The following is a 9248-nucleotide window of genomic DNA, read 5'->3' as shown; positions in this document are numbered from 1 at the left end:
GCGACATGTATCTCCAGAAATACCAGAAGCACAAAAACAAGTGTGTGTGTCATCAAAGCTCTTTGTAGTCTGCTGAAATGCATCACTGAATGGCGTGTGGATGGTCACTATGGTCAAGACACAGGGAAATATTCCACACAGCAGCTGCACAGGAAAGTATGACACCAGCTCGACTGAGACTAACACCACCGCTGGCATCGTCACCGCAGAGAAGAAACATGGAAAGTTCGGCAGAGAGGCAGCAGACCACCACCAGGCCCTGTGTCTCGCCATGCGCAAATATGAGATTATTATTCTTTTAAAAGTGAGTCATCACTTTATATTTCTCTTGCAGACGAAGTGTTTTCAACCCCGGTGCAAAAGGCTGAGAATTATATAACGTGACGTGTGAATTCATTTGAACTCGAAAATTAATAAATTGGATTTGAGGCTTTACCTGTGGTTAAAAGTAACGGTTAGCGGGTTAATATTTTGTGCTGGGTGTGTTTCTGGTAAGAAGGTCAGGAAGTTCAAAATGTCCATTTTCTGTCCCCAGAGTTTATGCTGCTGCCATCAGCTATTGTGCAGCTTTTAAGCAAAAAACAAGTGACTGCAACAGAGTCTAATGTAGCTGTCAGACAGATCTAAACATCCAGGGTCTAACTGACTGTTGTGTTATGTCTCCGTCCCACAGCCTGACTTGAATGTTGCTACCACCAACAAATGGCCCGAAACACCACAGGTGGTATAACACAACCAGTGAAGTGGAGAGAGAGAGAGAGAGAGAGAGAGAGAGAGAGAGAGAGAGAGAGAGAGAGAGAGAGAGAATATATGTGTGTGTGTGTGTGTGTGTGTGTGTGTGTGTGTGTGTGTGTGTGTGTGTGTGTGTGTGTGTGTGTGTGTGTGTGTGTGCGTGTGTGTGTGTGTGTGTGTGTGTGTGTGTATAGCACAGGCTGCAGTGTTTACAGTGCATCGTTTTGTCCCAAATAATACCCAGGGTCCAAACACAGAGAGAGAAGGGCACTTGGCCCGTGTTCTCTCGCTGTTTTAACTCACGTAACTGCCATGCTTGAATCTCTGCGGCTGAGTGTTTGTGTTTTCTAATCAACAGTAGACGCATGACAACATCTGGTGTTTGGCTGTGGGGGTACATTTTTATGGGTATGTGAGAACCTTTCTCGAAAGGGGCCCCGCTCACACGCGTCGTCTTGAAATTGCCGTGTTGTCTGTTGTGCAGAAAAGGTTGTTAGCAAATGTGCTCATACATTCTGTGGCTTTTTTTTGATTGGGATAGTTTAAAATGTCCCCCGTTGCGTCCAGAATAAACATCATTGCAGCCTCCGGGGCGGGTCTCTTTAGCCGATCTGAACCAGAGAGCCGCTTGAGGTAGGAGGTGTCGCAATGCTCAGAGCAAATTTTGCACCAAAACAACACACACATTCAGATTTGTGCACATGCGATGAGGAGCGAGCGCAGTGCGAACTGCTGATACAGGCCCAAAACGGGTCAGTGCATACAAACTAATGCACATCTGGTCTGCAAATGAGCTCTGCACCCGCCGATGGTCCGACTGCAGACTGTTTACATCAGTGAGGAGAGAGAGAGAGGACCCAGCATGGACCTGATGGCAGGCTGGCAGTGGAGCAGGCCACTTGTGGTCGTGGTGTATAGTAGTAGTAATGTGGACCTGGCAGGCAGTGGATGCAGAGGGTGGCTGCGGGGGCGGCAGTGCCCCAGCCAATCCGTGGTCAAGAAGTGGTTAACCAGTCCAGGTCACCTACACTTCCTCTGGCTTCTCTCCCTGGGAGGAAAAACAGTCTAGTCAAAATAATGGTGTCATTTTGGCCTCTTACGTTTGAGCAAGAGGGGACAAATTTAGCAACAGCAAAGCAGAGGGAGGGGCCTAGAACCGATTAAGAAACAAGTGAACAAAATCTGTATTTTTTTCTCTCTCTCTCTCTCTCTTTGCGCTTAAATAAGCAGACCTAAATGAGTAGCACAGTTCTAGTGCAGCCTGTAAATTCAGATGTGTCAGCCTACGCAAGCAATTATAACTGGGCTCCGTCTTCCGCTTTGCTCCCCCCCCCCGCTTTTACCCACAGTGCCGTCTCAATCTGTTCTCACTGCTCCACAAGGCTGAGCTTTGACTCCGACCTGCTTCCTGTCTGTCAACAGGACTGCTGTGCTCTGCAAGTTGATATGACGAGGATGATACTGTGTGTGTGCGTGTGTGTGTGTGTGTGTGTGTGTGTGTGTGTGTGTGTGTGTGTGTGTGTGTGTGTGTGTGTGTGTGCGTGCCTGTGCCAGACCTGTTTCATCAGACTCTAGACCCGTCTCACAAGCTTCTGTGTGTGACATGAGCCTAAAAATATGTATCACCTTACTGAGGAGCTACTCATTCATACGACGTCCAAATAGGCAACATAATGTTAACGAAATTAACACACACACACACACAAACGTAACTTCTCATGAAACCAAAGTGTTTTCTCACCTAGTGGCTGGCTGCAAACCCTGCCTCCTCCATGTTACAGAAAAGGACATGGACCAAACTAAAAAAATCTAGGTACATGTCAATTACATTTTTCTCAAGCTATTTTTGTAATTTTGAGGTAGTTCTTATCACACTGTTTGTTCACTTGCTATTATTTAATTGGTAATTTGATGCTATTAACGGGCCGAAACATCACGATTGACAGCTACGACTAACTAATTTCCCCCATGCACTAATTTATACTGTCTTTTGTGTCCAGGACATTTTTTATTTAATTGTGGACAGTAGAGGTGAAGTGGAGACGTGTCGCTCGCTTTTTGTCCCCAGAAGGTGACAGTGTAAACAGTTTGAGGTCTCCACAAAACTAATAATACACACGCAAATAATCACAACTGGTGTGTCCCTTGCTAACTAGCATAAAGCTGACATCTGCACCTTGGTACATTCGGGACAAATCAACATGGATTGTTTCAGTGAGCTAATTTGTGAAAACAAAATGAAGCAAAACCTCCTTCTCTGTTTTTCTTTTTTACTAAATTGAGCTAAATGACTGTTGGTTTAAGCTGCATATTTACTGGACAGGCACTGAATTCCTCTTGTAACTCTCAGCAAGAAAGCAACTATGCGTACTTCCCAGAATGTCAAACTGATGCTGTGGAGGGCCACGTATTTAAAGGCTCATCAGAAAAGCTCCAAAATTGACCTCAACCAGCTCCTTGCACATGATATTTACTCTATTTATTTTAGTCACCCCATGCAACGAGACAAATTGGTTGCAGAACAAATTTAGAATTAGGACGGTAATTGCCAGGGCCCAAGTTTGTTTTTTGTTTGTTTTTTAATCTCAGCCCGACAACTGCAAACCTCAGACACAGTAAAGATGTACTTTTTCTTCTCAGACTGCAAATTCGCTGGCCATCCTCTTCCCAACAGTCCTGGAACCAGAAGGTGTCTGAATGAGCCTGTGCTGTGATTACCCGTCAGAGGAAAACCACGCGATAACAGCCAGTCGGCAGAACGGCAGAGATGCGGCAAAGCTGGTTTGGAGCACGCTCTGTAAACAAACACTTCTTTGCCATTATATTATGCATTTATTGTGCTAATATGAGCTTATATCTTTTTAAAAAGTTGCCAGTTGGACGGTGAACACTGTATTGTTTACTCTCTCAGTAGAGTAATAACACTTCATTTAAAAACAAAAGTTAAATATAAGAATGGAATATGTTGGCTCCTGGTGGTAGAGCCAATGATGACTTATAACTGTAAAGAAAGGCAGATGAAAAGAAACAATCATCACTGACATTATGAAAGTAGTGTTTTCCACGTCTTCTTGAGTTTCATCACAGACTGACAGCATGTTTAGCAGTTGCATCATTTGTCATTTGTTTCTCAAGGTTTGAGCTCAAGAAAACTGGTGATATGGTCATTCAGTCTTTCAATGATAGTGATGAGGAGCTGATGTATTTTATTCTAGTGACCAAAACTGGTGACTCTTGTTTTGTTAGTTTGCCTCCGGCTGAAATTAAATCTCCTGACACACACTAAAAACCAGGAATTGAGTGAAATGAGATTTTATTATGTGATGGATTACTTCTCTTCTATTTTCCAAAGGTTTGGACAATAAAGAAACAAGTACTATAATTTGTGACGAGGCAGTGACCTGGGTTACTCTTTGAATGTAATCTCGGTAGATGATGCACCAACACTTTCACATTCTTTCAGAATAATGTGGAAGGCATGTAGAAACCACGGGCATAATGTTGGGGAGCTGTATTCTGTGTGTCAGCCAGTGGTAGGCTTTGGTTGGATCTGACCTGGCCGGGCCTCACAGTAACCCAGCCACAGTCCAAACAGGTTGAGGCAGCCTGTAAACAAAGTGGAGCCTGGGGGACACAGCATGGCAAGACTTTTACAGCTGCAGGCGAGAAATGAGAGGTTAACGCTCAGACTGCTTCATCGCTGGTGCAATGGACTGAATTTCATTATGATTTAAGCACACATTTAAATTGTGTTGAAATATATGGAAACTGGGGTAAGTAGTGCAAGTTACAGATTAAATATATACTTACAGACAGGCCTTGGATTGAGACATAATAATAAAAATGTGCTAATCAAATAACAAGAAATAATGTGAAACTTGTATTTTCATCCATCCCTCCATCCACCAATCCACCCAATGAACTTCAGATAGTCAGATTTTGTTTTAGTTTCTCCATATTAATTCGCTACTAGTTTAGAAAGCTGTTGTTTGAATGGCAAAATGTCCTGTATTTGAAGAGCAGCTTCAAAAGTCTTGATGACCGCTCACAGTCTTTACATTCACCCATTCACACACAAATTCAAACAGCGCATACAGTAACGAGCATAGTTGTCATCAGTTATCATTACTTCACCTGGTTAATTCTTTGTGTGCGTGTGAGTGTCTGTGCGTGTGTGTGTTTGTGTGTGTGTGTGTGTGTGTGTGTGTGTGTGTGTGTGTCTGTGTGTATATTTGTATGTGTTTGTATGTCTTTGTGTTTGTGTGTCTATGTGTGTGGAGGAGCATGCACTGCTTTTGCAGGCCCACCCCTGGTGGTGTTGCATTAAACCACAGCCTAACTTCCATTTGAATTCCCATCTCAACTGAATTTTATCCTATCCACTCAACCCACATATAATGTATATCCATCCATCATCTACTGTATATCAATCCATCCATCTATGGCTTTGCTCTCTCTCATGTACAATCTGTAGAGCCTCCGGAGCTCCAGTGTAACCAGGCAGACTCAATGAGTAAACACTGCTCAATTACTTCAACAATTCCCTAATAGGATGTTGTGGCTTCTTTTTAAACCGAAAACAGACCTGCTGTTGCCCTGAAATAGCAGCGAGTGGAAATCGACGGGACGGTCCCCGTCACTAGTTGCCCAATAACCCGGGAGAGTGGCTCCCCCCTTAATGGAGCCTGGAGCCTGACTCCCACTCATCCTGGCCTCTTGTGACGTATGGAGGCACAGCTCATCAGGAGTCACCACACTGAAGTGGTAAGACGAACATCAACAAAAACAATTCCTTGACGTTTCACTTGATGATTGTGGGCCGAGCCTCCTCTAAAAATATCACCAAGAAGAACTGAGGGGGAGGCCGGAATTGTGGTTGTGACATTTAATGGGGACTTGTCCACTCCCTTCGCGCTGTAAAAACATTGTCTTTTTCAGGCTGGAAAACAAATGGGATGAGTACAATGTGGTAAAATAATGTCGAGATGACCAGCAGAATTTCTTCTACCACTGGCTGCTCTTGTTACAATATCATATTTTTATGTTCTGACTACCACAGAATAACACCACAGCCTTAATCCTGGTCTGCTTCACTTTATATTTGATGTCTTTTAGACTACTGCCAGCTGTTTGACATTATTTGAGTCATGGATGTTTCACAATAACAGCAACAAAGACAAGTAAATGGGAGCTTGATAGTTTTACTCCAAGCACCATGGTGGCGAAATGACATCAAAAGATATTCAATGTTTGTAACTTTATGTTTTTGTGCAATAACTCTAAACTGCTTTCAGACATGGACTGAACTCCGGACATAACATTTTTCCTGAGAGGCTGTTTGTGAGAACACAAATACATACCATACTATGCTTTCGTATTTTCCTTCATCTAAATTCAGCCATAAAACTACTGAAAAAGTGACACATACATACACTACAGTAAAAGTAGCACTCACCACTGAACTTGCCCGTTTGAAGGCCTACTACAGTATGTACCCATACACTGGTAACCCACAGTTTGCTCTCTGTAAAACACAGAGCCCAAACATGACATCCGGAAAACACCATATAGGAAAGCAAAGGCTGGGACGGCAAAGCAAAATGAGCCACATCCTGTGGCTAACAGGAAATGCTGGTTAAATGACAGGTTTCGTAAATAAAGGGCTTGGCGTGGCTTGCCATCACACCCTTCTAAAGGATTGTTGCCCTAAATGCATCTGCATCTGTCCGTGATTGTCAGCGGGAATGAGAAATCCAGGAAGCCTCTGCCGTAATAGAAATAGTAAATATGAACAATTTACTCAAGAATCAAGACAGTGTCCCATCACCTTTCTAAGTTAATCCTCACACTGAGCACACCTTCTTTAAATGAACTAGCTGTCTGAGCTTGAGGTTAATACGATCACCGATGACTACGCTGTACTTTTTACTCAGTTTCCTGAGTTTATTAACGTGTTTCCTTTTTATGCCGTCTTATATTGGGTTGCTACGAATGTGTTTTCAGCGTCCTAAAACTAAATGTCACTTATTACCTGCTTGGTTAATTTAGTGTCTTGATGAGCACTGCCTGAGCACGTATGAGTTTTTCAATCCCCCCCCACAATAAGCATCAGATTTAGACATTATCTCTGATCGTATTTTGCTGCAAAAAAAACAACACGAAGGAATACAGCCAGACAAACAAGGACCATTTAACTTGTACCAGACGAGGCTAAATACACTCTCCAGTGTCCATGAAAACAGGCGGTTTAGAGTGTGATTTAACTAGGTCTGCAGGGTGTGCAGGATGGATTTCTGAGTGTAAACAATTCAATAATGGAAGAGAAATCACTTTTCTTGGCTTTTAATCTTGTACAGCCATCTATAAAAAAGGGTTAGAGTGGCTTTTTAGGAGACTTGGTGAATTTAAATCAGATATTCAACCTCATTTTAATACTATTTTACGAGACATCTTGCCTGTTCCAGAGGGATACCACCAAACCATAAACAGTTGGCTTTTTTAAACAATGTTGCATAACTTACTCAGCCTACTTTTGTACCAATTTGGATGAATAACTGTTGTTTTTAAGGGGAATACCATGCAGTTAAAGAATTTATATTGTCAAGTGCAGCCCCACCAGTATTTGTGGATATCAGCCAAGGTCATAAATGAAACCAAAGTGACATGCAACATGGGTTGTTACAACCATAACTCTACAGGCTGTTAAAAACACTTTCCTGCTGCTGATCTTGCACTTACACATTTAAATAAAGAGGCTCAAAAGGGTTGCAGGAAATAAAGGGGACTAGATCTTAAGATCACAATAAAAGTGACACAAGTTCAAGAGTAGGACTCAAGGCGAAGTCATAGTTTCTGCGTCGGCCTCCCGCTGGGGTGCCCTATGGTCCACATCTGCTTCTGTGCATGTGACTGGAACAAGTATACAACTCTCAGCGGACATGGAAGAAGGAACATATAGTCAAACTTATTCATTCAGCTCGAGGGAAATGGCAGAAGAAATAATTAAGCATTCTTAAAAACGGGGCCACTGTTATCCCCATGTTCTTGTATATTTCCCTGTAAGTGCCCCATCTTCTCCCTACAGTCTAAAAACACATCCTGTCCTGGGACATAAACCAATTCCCAGCTGTGACTCTGAATTAAAATGGTAGGTTATATAATATATATATGAATTACGTAACTGTACTTATGAACAGTGGCCGAGTGGACGACAACCTCTACAGGGCCACAAGGGTAACGGATCTTCCTTCTTGACTGTGTTTCTTGTTTATGCAGAATCTGGGACTGTAGGTAGATGCTTTCTATGCATCTTCAATTTCAAAGAACTCTATTATATTTAATATATTTAGAGAGCGTTTAGAAGAGATATTCCAAATTCAAAAGTGCAATTAATTATATAGTGTAGTTTTTCTCACAGTAAGAAAGTTCACAGGTCAAACCGGTGTCATTCAAAGTCCTTGTTAAGAGGCTGTGTGAGTTTTCTCCAGGTAGTCTGGCTTCCTCCAACAACCTAAACACATGCAGCTTAATCGACTGGGATTGGCCCCCTCCCCACTGCATCCCTCAATAATCTAATGGATAGGTGGATGTTTTGTAAGACACATCTAGTTTCTCATGAAAACTTTTCAGTTCTGCTCCTGTGATTATGTGAGGACTGTACATATTATCAGGTTGCATCCTAGCTTGTGTATCCATGTGAGTCTCTCAACAAAAGTGCAATTGCAATATACACCATTAAATACATTGTTTTTTGTATTGTTTTATGGGTGCTAGCATTGCTTCTGTTATCAATAATAACATCATAACATCTAAGTATCGCTATTTGTATGACCTCCACCAAGGAGGTTATGTTTCTGCATTTGTTTGCTTGTGTGATAGTTAGCAGAATTACGCAAAAACTACTGGACGAATCCGATTAAAAGTTGGTGTGAATTCCAAGTTGTTAACTTTGCAAGATATTTAACATTTTCTTTCGGGTGTAATGAATTTAATTTGGTTTCACAAGGGGGTTGTTGGGCCTTGGTAGAGGTATGCACTCTACTGAGCGTCATTCAAGTTGTCATAATTAAAACCAGTTATGCCTGAGCTTTAATACAAAAGTTTCACAATTGCTCCTGGTCTCTCTCTCTTTTCTCTCCCCCATTCTTCCTCTTTTCCACCCACCTCTCATCTCTCCCACGTTTCTCCCAGCCAGTGGAGGCAGATGTTCGTCCACACTGCCTCTGGTTCTGTTGGATGTTTCTTCCTGTTAAAAGGGACTTTTTGTCTCCACACAGTCTCGAAGTGCTTGCTCATTGTGGGAACTGTTGGGTTTCTCTATAAGGTCGGGAACTTTCAATTTTAAGTGCTTGATATTATATATGTTGTGGTTTGGTGCTGTACAAATAAAACGTCATTGAATCGTGTGTTTTTTTCGAGAGAAGGCGTTGTCAGAAACATTATTATAAACTGCATCAGTGTTTGCACTAACACACATAATAATATATTCATATTAATATCTTATTACTAAATTCACA

This window comes from Limanda limanda, chromosome 2, assembly GCF_963576545.1.
Source record: "Limanda limanda chromosome 2, fLimLim1.1, whole genome shotgun sequence".
Lineage (NCBI taxonomy): Eukaryota > Metazoa > Chordata > Actinopteri > Pleuronectiformes > Pleuronectidae > Limanda > Limanda limanda.
The sequence above is the reverse complement of the archived record's forward strand: the minus strand, read 5'-3'. Positions refer to the sequence as shown.